Source organism: Pleuronectes platessa, chromosome 7 (genome assembly GCF_947347685.1).
Source record: "Pleuronectes platessa chromosome 7, fPlePla1.1, whole genome shotgun sequence".
NCBI lineage: Eukaryota > Metazoa > Chordata > Actinopteri > Pleuronectiformes > Pleuronectidae > Pleuronectes > Pleuronectes platessa.
The window spans coordinates 19,230,085-19,243,137 of record NC_070632.1 but is presented as its reverse complement, the minus strand read 5'-3'; the positions used below and the strand labels follow the sequence as shown (position 1 = coordinate 19,243,137).

General features: G+C 40.1%; 1 protein-coding gene across 1 annotated transcript in view; it reads left to right on the top strand.

Annotated features, from left to right (window-relative positions):
* nell2a (neural EGFL like 2a) overlaps positions 1 to 13,053 on the top strand; it is an 84,217-nt gene that overhangs the window by 31,225 nt on the left and 39,939 nt on the right. The gene's annotated exons all lie outside the window — the stretch shown is intronic.

The window sequence follows — 13,053 nt, the reverse complement described above, 5'->3', positions numbered from 1 at the left end:
AGCAAACATTCCAATCTAGGGTACAGCTCAACATACATTTTATGGTGCACCCACTGTCTAGCATCTGAGCCTTAATCTATTCATGTCTTGCAGAAGTTGATCCTGAGATCATGTAAATTCTATAGTGACCTTTTGCTCTACTCTAGTTTAACTGTGTTTGTCCTTTGTTTGAAGAACCCAGCTGACTGACACAACTACCCCACCATACATGATACATTTTCCTCTCCAACACATTTAGGATGCAGCCTATCAGTCACACCTTTACAGAAGATACTTTACAGACACTTCACATTTCATCACGCTTGCAACCTCCACCTTGCCTGTGTGATCCTTTCTGCAGAAAGGGCATCTGTTTGTGAGTACATGCCTTGGCCTATTTTTTTATTGACACTCCACACACTCCCCATAATATATTCCCTGTCACTTTCAACAACATGAGGCTAAAGAGTCAATGGAGCGACCAAGTGTTTTTGTTACCGTAATCAAGCTGCGGAATGAAACAGTGGTAGTTCACAACTTCTGTAGATCTCGCATAACTTTACAGATGGGAGCAGTTGTTCCGATAATGAGGCTTAAGGAATCTGCATGATTAAAGATGCTATCGGTCTTAATTTAATGGGAAGTGATGCTGTGGGCTGTAGTTTGTGATCAAGCGGACATTAACAGTGAATAGCCGTGGTCTCTTTGAAAACATAATTCAGTCACTGGTGGAAAGTGATTAACATTCAATCAAGCTGATGGGACTAAAGTAGAATTCAGATGCACCTGTACACAAGTATTTCTGTTTGATGCTTTCTACTCATACTCCACTACATGTCATGTGTATAAATATGTATGTAATATACTCAAATATACGTCTTTCAAAGAAATTTGAATGGTGAATAAACTCGAAATATGGAAATATACAAAGCAACATGTACTGATGATGTGTCCCTACTCAGCTCCACTTAAAACTCTTCAGTGATATTAAACTAAATACCTTTGTCATTAATGTGATATAAAAATGTCTGCTTGGGCTAGGGACAATTGTAATGGGTATTTTTAACTATATTCTTGTTTTATAATTATAATTATAATTTATTTAATTGCAAAGGAAAAGCTAATTATTAAATAATTATAAAAATAATAATTTGTTGAAGCACTATTAACCATCAATCAATTTGTAATGTGTTAGTGAAACGACAACCTTATAAAGTAGTTGTGTGTTTATCGTAATGCACTGCTCCCAAGTGGCCTAGAGAAAAAAATATTTTTGTATCTGTGTACACAATTTGAATACTTCTCCTCCAATGTTTTGAGTTTATTTTGACCCCAGTTTCTTGAGAGTGGGAAGAAGACAAATCAAATTCTTTGGCAACAGCTTTAAACACACATTTAATTCAAGTGTAGACTCTTAATTGGTCTTGAGTCAAGGCTACGTTTTTGTTCCACACACGCGTTAACTTTTGAAATCTCACCAGAAAAATGTCCTTGTCTTTTCGATGCAGCTCGGTGGATTTTAGCTTCGTTTTTTTATCGCGGGTGTAATATCCAAGCTGACCAAAAGCTTTCAGCAGTTCATTGTTGTAGAAATCAGGATAGAGCTGACCATCCCATCACTAGTGAGAGAATAAGTGCAAGCTGACAGACTTTGGCTTCCAATATCAACACTTCAGACCCAGACTATTCCTCTCAAGAGCAACCTGACTCGCTATGAAATTGGATGGCAGTGTTTGTGGTAAGTGTTTGCATCAGAGACGACAGAGAGAAACCTGAAATTGACTCAATTTGCTGATGGAGTTCTCTCAAAAGCAATTGATTTTCTGTGTGTCTCTGTAACTCACTTACTATATATATATGATTGCGTGTGTGTGTGTGTGTCCTGTGTGGAAAATGAAAGAACACTGTAGCCAAAACACAGAGGATCCCACGGATGGGTGAGAGAAGGTTTGTTCTCATATGATAGGTAAACTATTTTGCGGCTGCAAGGAGATGAACGGTGAGAGATGAGTGAAATCGTTGAGATGAGACGTCCAACTTACAGGGAAGGTTGTGTATTGAACACAGCAGGGAGATGATAAAAAGACACCGGCACACACCAAAACATTGTTTTTTTAATGTTAGATACTTTCACAAACATTTCTTTGTGGGTCTTGTCAAACATAAAGACAAACATCACACAGAGCGGAGACGGATACTAGCTCTTTAAAACATTCCTAGGTCAGAGATGGGCTCAAAATAGCCGATGAGATCACTTCTGCGTAAATTTTTTATAGAAGCAGCAGTAGGGAAAACTCAGGGGGATACTAGCCCTGTCTTTGTGTAGGTCTGTGTGTGCGTGCATGTCTGTATGTGTGTGCTTGAGTTCTCAGAAAACCACTTCTATGCCTCCATCCCCTCCTCACAGTGCCGTAAGGCTGGAGGCCTAGTTTGCAACATGCATGCATGTGTTTAGGGAAGAATTAGACAGAGGGGCGAGCAGTGGAGAAGTGACAGACTGTGTGATTGTCTCTAAATTGAACAATCAGTATAGTTCAACGTGTTGGGATAATACCATTATTCATCGCAGCATTGGAGAGGACTGCAGGCAGGAAGACATCTCCCATTGTTGTCTGGCTTTCTGAAATGCCCTACTTTAGAAATTGCTCAAAAAGACGGACTGTTGTGGTACTTTTTTAGTTTTTTTGTCTTGTCCCTGTGGGAAATGTGAAATACAAAATGATAAATAGAGGAAATAGAAGGAGACAAAGGAGGCGACAGGATTTTACATTTATGTAGAGTATATCCTAGAAAGTATTATTTTACTAACTTATTTTAATATCAGGGACATTATTAAATTGATTATTGTTCATGTGTACAACAATCAGGCAAATAGATAGTGATTAATTGTTAGATTACAATCTTGGAGCCCATCAGCTATAATCTGATGAAGAATTAACCTTCGGGGGCAACGACCAATATTTTGGTGCTTTTGGTGTAGACAGATAACTGGGTCGAAGTTCTGTCTTTCATTCCCATTAGACTGTTTACAGTCAGAGTCTAATCTACAGAGATTAGTAGTTATGTAACAACGTAAATATGAAAGGCTTGGTTCACCCAAATTGTAGGCATAATTTTTACACTTACATAATCTGGTACTTAGCCAAGCTGGCAGTTGTGGTTTGTTTTTATTGTCACCAAATCCGACCCAGTTAGTCAATATTTCTGTAATTCCTGACTTCCTGACCTTTCTGTTCCACTCAGACCCAAGTCTGAATTTGTTGCTGTGTAGTATTGATAACCTTCCAAAAAAAAAACTTTACAGATAACTTAGGTGTGAGAAGTATCATTGACCACTGCCACACCAATGACTGCCACATGTTGTGTAGTTTTACCAAGTATGTCACTCATGACAGAGACATGATAGAGTGCTAGAAACATGTGGAATACTTTAGCCACCTAGTCGGAAATCATTCTGTTGGTTTGTAACTGAAGCCTGGATTCACATTATTCACATGTTATAAGTGAAATGTCAAAGAATTACATAGAAAAGACATCATGCATTTCATCAGATTGCCCAACACTATTAATATAAAACTATTTTATAGCGGTTTCAGGGAGGGGAGGTTTTTGTCCCGAAGGTGCTGAGACACTTAACAAAATGTTGGTATTATTAAAATGCTGGTGTTATTTGTAGGGTTAAAATCCCTAATATGAATGAATATATGTTTTATTTTTAGGACTGATTAAAAAAATAAAAATAAAGCCATTGAAAGTGAATAAAGCATATTAATATTTAGTGTTTTTATGAGGTTTATTGTGGGTATGTTTTGTGTCTGAAAGGTGCGGAGAGGAAGTTTTTTAAAGGAGCACTAAGGGTTAATGATGTAATTCTTAGAATTTTTTTCAAAAACATATTGTTTTCATTTAGAAAAGTCTGAGTGAACTCCTTAAACAAACGGGCAGTTAACCTTTTAGTGAACATGAAGTGGATTCAGCTGCTTATTATTACACGTTTGATTTGCTGTAGTTATTGTTTACAGCAGCAGGACGGTGTATATGGGGCCCACTTAATATAAACTACAGTGGCCGTGTTTATCACAATGAAAGAATGTGTCACCCTGTGCAACGATGTGGTTCACTGATGTGTTTTTAATAGGTGTGGGGCAAACAATGGAGCTTTCTGTTTTAGAGGAAATTGTGATATGAGGCTTGTTAGAAGATAATAAGACAAATATTGAATATCACCAGACTTAAAGTATTAAACAAATCCTCCAGCTTTGCCTCTTTCCAGAGTGGTGTATGTGTATGTATTTATGTTATAGGGGTGAACCAGCTTGTACTTATAGCATAAATGAAAGAATATCAAAACACTCTTTTGTTTGTCCAGTAACCAGATTATTTACTTAACGTCACATAAAATACACTTGAGATAATTCATGTAGATCTGATAATGTCCACATATGTCATATAACGGAATAATAAACTCAAGGCTGTTTGAACACAGAATGGGGTTTTACCACCTGTAAGGCATGACTGAGTGTGTGAGCCACTGCGATTGCCACTGCCGTCTTTTGAATGTCAAAAGGTAGCAGCAGGCTAATTGGCAGTGACTGAAGAGCACGGCCTGCTCCCAAACCCAATCACTGTCGGGATGAGCCCCGCGCCCCATGGGCTCCCCACCTGCTAGTTTCCTGACCCTCTCACACACACGGGCAAACATGTACACACCCTGGCTGGCCGTGTGTTTGTTTACACACACCTCACCTCGGTGACCGCACTGAAATGTCACCCAAAACAGACAATGCCCTCATCATCCAGAAGGTCCCCTCCAGAGCAAATAGCAGTATCTGCTCACCGCTCAACCAATATCCTTCAAATGACACGTGGGTCTCCTCTCTGCTCCGTCGTTTCCAGATGGGATCACACCTAATTCATCCACTGCTTTGTGCTCAAGTGGAGTTTTTAAACCTCTACTTCACTATGTATCAGTGCTGTATCACACTGTTAAGTTACCGATTCATTTGCAGATTCAATTTTTGCATTAAAAAAAACATGGCCTTGTAATGTTATTTATAAGATCTTGTAAAATGTGATGCATGGTTTTACATTAAACTACTCCAAGTATGTAAGATTAGCTTCACTTTAAACAGCTGCTACATTAACATGCATATTGATAATGATTCACAGCAATTCAATTACATTTACATTTGCTACTGGATTAAAACAAGATATCCTGCTGGATTTAGCAGTTTTTCATGGTTATTCTGCAAGATTTAATATTATATGATGATCATCATCATCATAAAAATATCGACATAATGACCATTTTACCCGCAGCGGTCGCCATCTTGATTTGCTTTGTCTGTTCGTAAACCATTCTGCAATTTCATCTGCCCCTTGGCTTTTAGGGGGGGCCTTCATACACTACACTATTTGAAGGGCTAGATGGCCACTACCCCTCCATCACATAGAGAAACGGAACAACACTAGCCCTTCACGGCGACGCTCAAAACAAAGGGGTTAGGCAAAGTGGTGGGGCTAAGGGGTGAACAACAACAATGGAAGAGAAAAAACAATATATGTTGCAACACAACTCAGCCTTTTATAGAGCTCTGATAGCCGCTTTGCTCCTTGTAACTTATTGTTTAGACCTCTGATCTGCGGGCGACACTCGGTCACAGACTGACGAGTGATGGACGATGAGGCTCCATCGATTTACGCATGGTGTAAAAATCTTCCCCAGATTAATGACACCGGAGATGGAGAGCAAAACCCCCATTCACGCTTACTGCATATAAACACGACCGTTTTGTCCCTATGACGCACAGTGCTTCATTTAACTCGTGACAAATCATGGTGTCAAGTGCCAGGTTAATGTTACATATATGTAGAAACACACACACACACTTGAGGCCTGATGGATGTTTGCATGAAATGATAGGTTAATCGTGTTTAACTAGATGAAACTTTAACTTTATCCACATTTAGAAATTGGCTGGTTGTGCGTTGAATTGACAGGAAGAAGAAAACTAACACACATTCTCACATGTAGTAAATCCACCAGCAGACGCACATACAGAGCAAACACACTCATCCTCCTCCTCCACCTTTTAGTTTTTTGATGTTCAAGTTGTTCGTCAGGAGGCAGGTTCACAGTGATTGATCACAATGTGAGGGCCTGGTGTTTAGACAATGAGTCTCAGAATTTAAATTTTCATTTGCTAATGGGATCCTTTCCATCCTGTCATATTAATTGGCTCTTGCTCCTGCCCAAATTGTCAGTGATGTTATTGCATGTTTGAGCCGGTTCATTTCGGAATCAACGTTCTAATTTATTCAAATCAAAAGACACAAAAAAAGATCTTCTCAAAAAATTATTATGAGAAGATTCAAGATTGACTTTGTGGTTCATGTTCAGGTAATGTCTCTGAAAGTCAAACTATGAGCTGCTCTGTTTTTACCAAAAACTGTCTTTAGTTTTTTCCTCACCGTGAATTTTCTATAAGAATATTTAGAGTAATGCAGCTTGTTACAGGGTTTTTACCTGACACACCCAATAATACAATAGATTCTAACAGCCCTTAATACTCAGGCTTTAGCACGAAGAAGAAAAGGAAAGTTAAAACCTGAGCGGTGAACAAAATAAACAACTAATGTAGAAACTTATCAGTGGATTAAAATATTTGTTGGAACCCTAATTCATTATTTTTGAATGATCTGAAACAGAGAAATTGCGTTAAATATCAAATAAATAATTCCCTGCTGGGAGAATGGCCTTCTAATGAAATGTGTGTATCTATGAAGCAGATAAGTGAAAAAGGACTGTAGGATTCCCCTTTCCCCAAAACATGAACCAAAACAACACCCAGAATCCACAGGGCTCTCAGGACACTGTCCTATTGGATGTTTGACCTGAGTTTTAGGTGTGTTTACAATTAATTGCACCAGAGCAGGGGTCCATACACCGCTTATGAGAGTAAGAAGTTGAATCTACTCTAATCTAATCTAATCAACATCTGCTTGTTAAACCAAACGGTTTTAGTTGCAATGGATTTAATGTCCATTGTTCATGAGTGGAAGAAGGAACGCGTGAGCTATCATGGGTTTCTAGTAATATATCCCAATAGGCAGCAGCTAACAGGAGCTAACAACCCCACATATGGAGAAAGCACTGCCATGAAAAGTCTTGAAACCCTACGAGTTGGTCGTCTCCAGTTTAACAAACAGAACAGAAAATGCATCAGAGTCAGTTTGCTATTTTGCTGGGAGTTATATTAGAAGCCTGATACTACACCTCTCAACAAAATAACTATTTTCCACCAACTACATCTTAATATTTGATCTTGTGACACAGCCATAAACCAATAGCGTCCTCTGACACATAGCTCCACCCATGAGGGACCATGGCCATCGTAGTGGAGATTATTTGCTGAGTGGGTTAGATGCTGTTCGGCCGGCAGGGAGGGCGCTTTGTCTCTCCGCTCTTCCCTCAGATTGCTTTATATCCGGCCACGAGGGAACCGGCTACTGAGGGATATCAGGCAACATTTTTGGCAAGCCCCGTCCCTCTGCCATTTACTTAAAACCATCTGCTTGAGTAAGTGAGCTGGTAAGGGGAAGGGATGGATAGAGGAGAGGGAGATAGAGAGAAAGAGAGATAAAGTGGAAGGCCTCTGGTGGAATGGCACACATTTGGGTGTCTTTGTGGGCCGTCCAATGGCAATGACGGTGTTATCTCCGTACTGCCAGACCTTGGTGTACTGCAGTATGAACCACAGATAGTGAGGCCATTTCCCATTAGAAACTATATGCTATACAAGCAGGGAGGGATACACTCTAATTCTCTCTATTAACATGCTGTACATATAGTTGTGAAATTAACAATAATGGAATTTCTTTTTTTGTCAGAGCAGTTATGTGACACTCGGGCCTAGCGTCATTAGTATTGCTGTGTATTTGAAATCCTAGATATTAATACTCAGGTACACATTTAGAGTAAACATTAGTACTCTGTAGAGAACCACAGTCCTGATGCCTCCTCTGGGTTCGCAGCTGTTCCACCTGCTTCTGCAACAGAAGTCAAATCTTTCGTCTTTTCATTCAGGGTTTCTTTAAAGAGGCCTCTCTGAAAATGTGAAACATTTTCCTGGGGATTCTGTATGTACTCTATATAAATTAGGATTTCAACCTTTTGTGATTTTTTGTGAACCCTTTTCAAGTATTGAATGCTATTCACCCATTCACACACATTAGTACAGTGGATCTATGGGCAGCACTTTTTTCTTTGAGGAGCAATCCAGGGTTCAGTATCTTGCCCAAGGACACTTTGGCATATAGATAGGGAAGACTGGGATCGAACCGCCGACTTTTTGGTACGAGGTTCTTAAATGTTTGTTATGATATGTCAAAAAAAATATCTAAACCAGGGGGTTCTGATTTTATAAAACTTTCTAAATACTACATTATTTCTATCCTGCTGGGATTGTTGCCTAACATTAGGACCTAAAACTCTATAAAGATTCCCACTCTCCACGGCTATGACTATGAAAGAGTTATTGCAAAAAAAAGAGAAAGACAAAATCCATATTCTATTCATTTAAAGCGTTGCAAGAGCAGCCTGAGCACTTCGGCGATAAAAGCCGCTGCTGACTTTTGGCCGGCCTTCTTCGCTTGATGCGTCACGAGTGTCCGTGTGACAGGCCAATCAAGAAAATGGAGTGCGTTAATGGAGATGGAGATTGTGCCCCCCCCATACATACACACACATGTACGTGTGGTGCCCCTCATCATCTCACCGCCTAACATATTGTTTTAGCAAACGTAACTGCTGTCAGCAAGGGCGGGATGGATGGTGTCTTGGAGTTAATAGGCTCTAAATCATAGCGGCGTGCAGGGACGGCCAATCAGCTGTCACCTAAGACCTCTGCTCAAGGTTACCATTGTGGCTGTGGACGGACTGAATTCGCTCGTATGCTTTCTGTCTTGCAGGGACAGTTAATACCTTCTGCTGCTTTCTCTTCACTTCTGTTCCTCTGCCATCTAAATCTCTTTCTCCTGTTAAACTGTTCACACAGTGGCCTAAACTGAATCTCCCTCTTTCTGCATTTTCTGTTTAATCCTCCACTTTACCTGCCCTTTACTGTCCACCTCCTTCTGTCCTCCCTTTGGGTCTCTCCTGCTTCATTCACCCTCTCCCCAACCGCCACATCTTCCCCTTTTCTGTCTCCCACTGCAGTACAGCTCGTTGTGACTCTATCTCTGCTCATAATCCACTGCCTCTCTTTACCTATCTGCCCTTCTATTTACTTCACAATTTCTCTGTTTTGCTCGCTCCCTCTCAAAGCAAGTCGCCGGTTTTAATTAGGCTCCATTCATTTGCTGAAGGACACGAGCACTTTCATAGGTGGCCAGCGATTGTCTCCCCGCTTCATTTATCCGTGAAGCCTCTGAATAGATGGAGGCAGCCTGTATTGATGAAAGCGTGAAAGGAGGAAGACCAAGGAAATGTGAATGCCACAGTTGTAGGCAGGTGCTAAGCTCTTAGTGTGCAGGGTGGTGGGCGGCGCTCTACCCAAGGACATGCAGGCTGAGTGAATGCCAATGCAGATCTATTGAAATTCAATATCAAGTGCTCTTCGCAAAGGCATCTGGCACGGAACATATTCGGGGTGAATGTCCTCTTGTGCTCTCACAGGAACTGAATACAGTGAGAGAATAATAAATTGATAACGCCATGGACTGTGTAGCTTGTCTTTCAGAAAGTGCTGATATTTAACCTGTGCCATCGCTGAGAACGAGGAGCGTAAATACACGGCCGAGTTCGTTCGGCTCGACTTGGATTTACATCGAGTTGCATTGGGTTGCATCACAATATCATGATTATTTTGTTTACCCTAGCAGTGTTGTGCATCTTGTGTCTGACGGTTTGGCATGCAGTTAGACCCCAGGAATAGCTGTTGCTAGGGCAACAACTTAATATGGATCCAAATATGGAATCACGAGAGTGAGAAGGAAAAACAAAAGACAATCTAATAAATGATATTCTCAAAGCTGCACTAAGCAAGCTGTAATTACTACTGGACAGGAAGCCTCTAAATCAAACACACAAACACAGCCTTAATATTCTGTTTATTCATCATGTTGCACGTTTCACAATTCAGATGAAATAAAAGCTTTGGATTCAGAACTGGGAAGTCATAGTCCTGCCCCTTATTGCTGATGCCCAGCAAAAGTTGGATGGAATGAGAAAGTTTGAATGCCCTTGTTTTCCATTAGCTTTTCAGTTGAGTTGAAGCGTGATACCCGAGCGTTGAATGTCTCGTCGCTAGTTCCTCGACATAATGCAATGGATCCTGAGATTGGTTGTGCCGGGAAGGGTCCCCCTGTTTGAGCTTTCGTTTTTTATGGATAGGAGGAAGCATTTTTTTCGGCTGCATTTGAATGAGCCTTTGAAATGGGACCTAGTCTTACTGCTGTGATTCGATCGGTCTTCAAATGCAGCCTCCTGAGGATGCAGCCCCTGAATTGAGACACAGCTATGGACAAACACATAGACTTTCGGCTTCACAACAGAAATGTGACGAAAAGTAAATACATTAGTTGATGATTGTAGTATTATAAGTATTAGTATTATAAAAGTATTATAAAGATAAATTGTGAAATTAAAGCATAATATAAATGCTTGGATGGTTGTAGGATCCACTCTAATGAAGGATGGTTGGACTCAGCCCTTTACAGTATGTGCTAAGTATTTTGGCTAAGCATCCGTAAAGCTGAAGAGCTGGTTCTTAATTTGCAGTGGGTCTGGCACTAATGACCCTTGCACATTACACAGTCAGTGTGTATTGTGACTCTGCAGGCTCACGCTGGTGTTTTCAGTCAATCTGGTGGATTAGACCTGTACATGGGTTGATGTGGGCAGGCTGGGACTAATGTGTCACTACTGAATGTACAAATTAGAATGATAACATAAGAGAACCTTCATCGATCTGTCACAAGATAATTGAGGAATAAAACACTAGAACATGACACCGAAAAGGACTCAAGTTGTTTGTCACCTGTGAACATTTATTTAAGCAGGAAATATCATTAAATCAGGATCTGGTTTGCACATGAGACCTGAGTACAGCACAGAGAATAAACACAAACACTGCCAGACTTAAGCATATACAGCATCAAAGACTTGGCTAAATAGAATTTAAATAGATTAAAAGATAAAAGTTTAAAATAACCACTGGGATGGAACGTTCAAGTCTTAAAATCCTCTGCGATTCTTCACATTATGTGGTTCAAAGTAGAGGAAGGCAGTCTTCCTCAGTTCAGTATTTACCTCAGGGGTACGTAGAGTTAAACAGGCCTGAGATCTGGTCTGGTGAGCAGTGCTTTTGAATTTGAGAGGAGGAGTGATATTCTGTGACAGCGTTCGCAGGCCATGTTATGAATAGGAATGAAGAATGTGGTTTTCTTTCAGCTTGTTGCTGTTGAGGACCAGTCTACGTTTTCATACCATTCCCAGTGATAGAGTTTTATATTTATCTCCAGTAGAAGGAGCTCAATAAACTGCATCGAGTTGTTTTAAGGTACATGCATTATAAGAGTAAAAGATATAATGTCAATCTCCGACATGATGACTTTGAAATAATTTTCTGACGTCATGACAGATGCATGCTTCATTCTATTGTATCAATTTAATATTCTTTACTATTGGTTAGTAGGGATTTAAAATGACATGTACTGTATATTGTTTCAGGAGATTCAAATTGCTTTGACACTCATGGTAAATCAACTTACTTTGCCTGATTCAACTTCTCTGTTTGGACTGTGTGGAGATCAATGACTAAAGCCAAAATATACCAAATTGGGAGCCACTATCTTGTGCTTGTGACCAATTTGAAGCCACAGTCTGCATGGTTTGGTACAGAAGTCTGCTGATGAAAGCTCTTGACCAATCACGAGCCAATCTCGACGTCTCATCCTGTTTTTACAGCATCAAATAATTATTTGAAACCAAACTTACTGGAGAAACTCGATAAGAACCTAAAATGACAGAAACCGTTTCTGAGAAAGAGATGATCTAACGTGTACTGTGACTTATTAGTTTGCTCCATGTCCAGTCTGCTAATATGGAGGGGGCAGGGTTTATGACCTCTTATTCAGCCAGCCACAAGGAGTTGATCGAGATATTTCTGCTTCGCGTTTCAGGATCTGTCATGTCGTCCATCTTTAAACCCCATTACAAGAATAGCCATATTCATATTTCTGTCATAATTCTGTCTCGTCACTGTCTGTTTACAGCTCTCTAAAACTGAAGGTATAAAATAAAGTGCCTGAATAAAATTATAAAAGATAAACTGAATGACGAGTAGTTGTCTGGAGCAAAGCAGCTAAGCCACCATGTGGAGTGCTTTACTCTAAATAGATTGAAAATCGAGTGGTGCAACCTTTAAGTGCTTCAGTGCCCACCTCTCATGCACCTGCATGTCGATCTTCCACTGATAAAGACAAATGGCCCTTTCCTACTGGCTGCACAGGAGCCTTTAGGAACCTTTTGTAGTAAGAGCCAGCCAAGACAAACAAGGTGGTTCACAGCACAGAGCGGACACCTAAGATATGGCACAGTGGAATAGTGGGAGATGTCACAGTCTGAATATATGCTTCCTCCTCAATAAAAATCAAGCTTCTCTTCGCAGGAAGAAAAATAGCATCAGTTATTTCAGCGAGTGGCTCGGAATAACAAATGTTAGATTAGACTCAAAGTTATTATCATTGAGCAGAATATAAGTGCAGAGACAATAAAATGCAGTTTAGCATCTAACCAGAAATGTATATATGAATACTCTAAGACATATACAGTATGTACATAGGCAGTAGTTACAGTAAGCTATTGCAGGTATCAGTGTAGGCGTATAAGTATGCAGTGTGGGTGCTTCTCTCCAGAGAACTAGGAAGCACAACAACATACACTAAAATATCAGTCTTCAACATGTCAGATTCTTCCCATCGAAATCCACAAATCAAAGAAAATGTATACGGCAATGTTAAAGACAGACAAACTAATAAGCAAACACACATATGGACAGTGGTGAAGACATA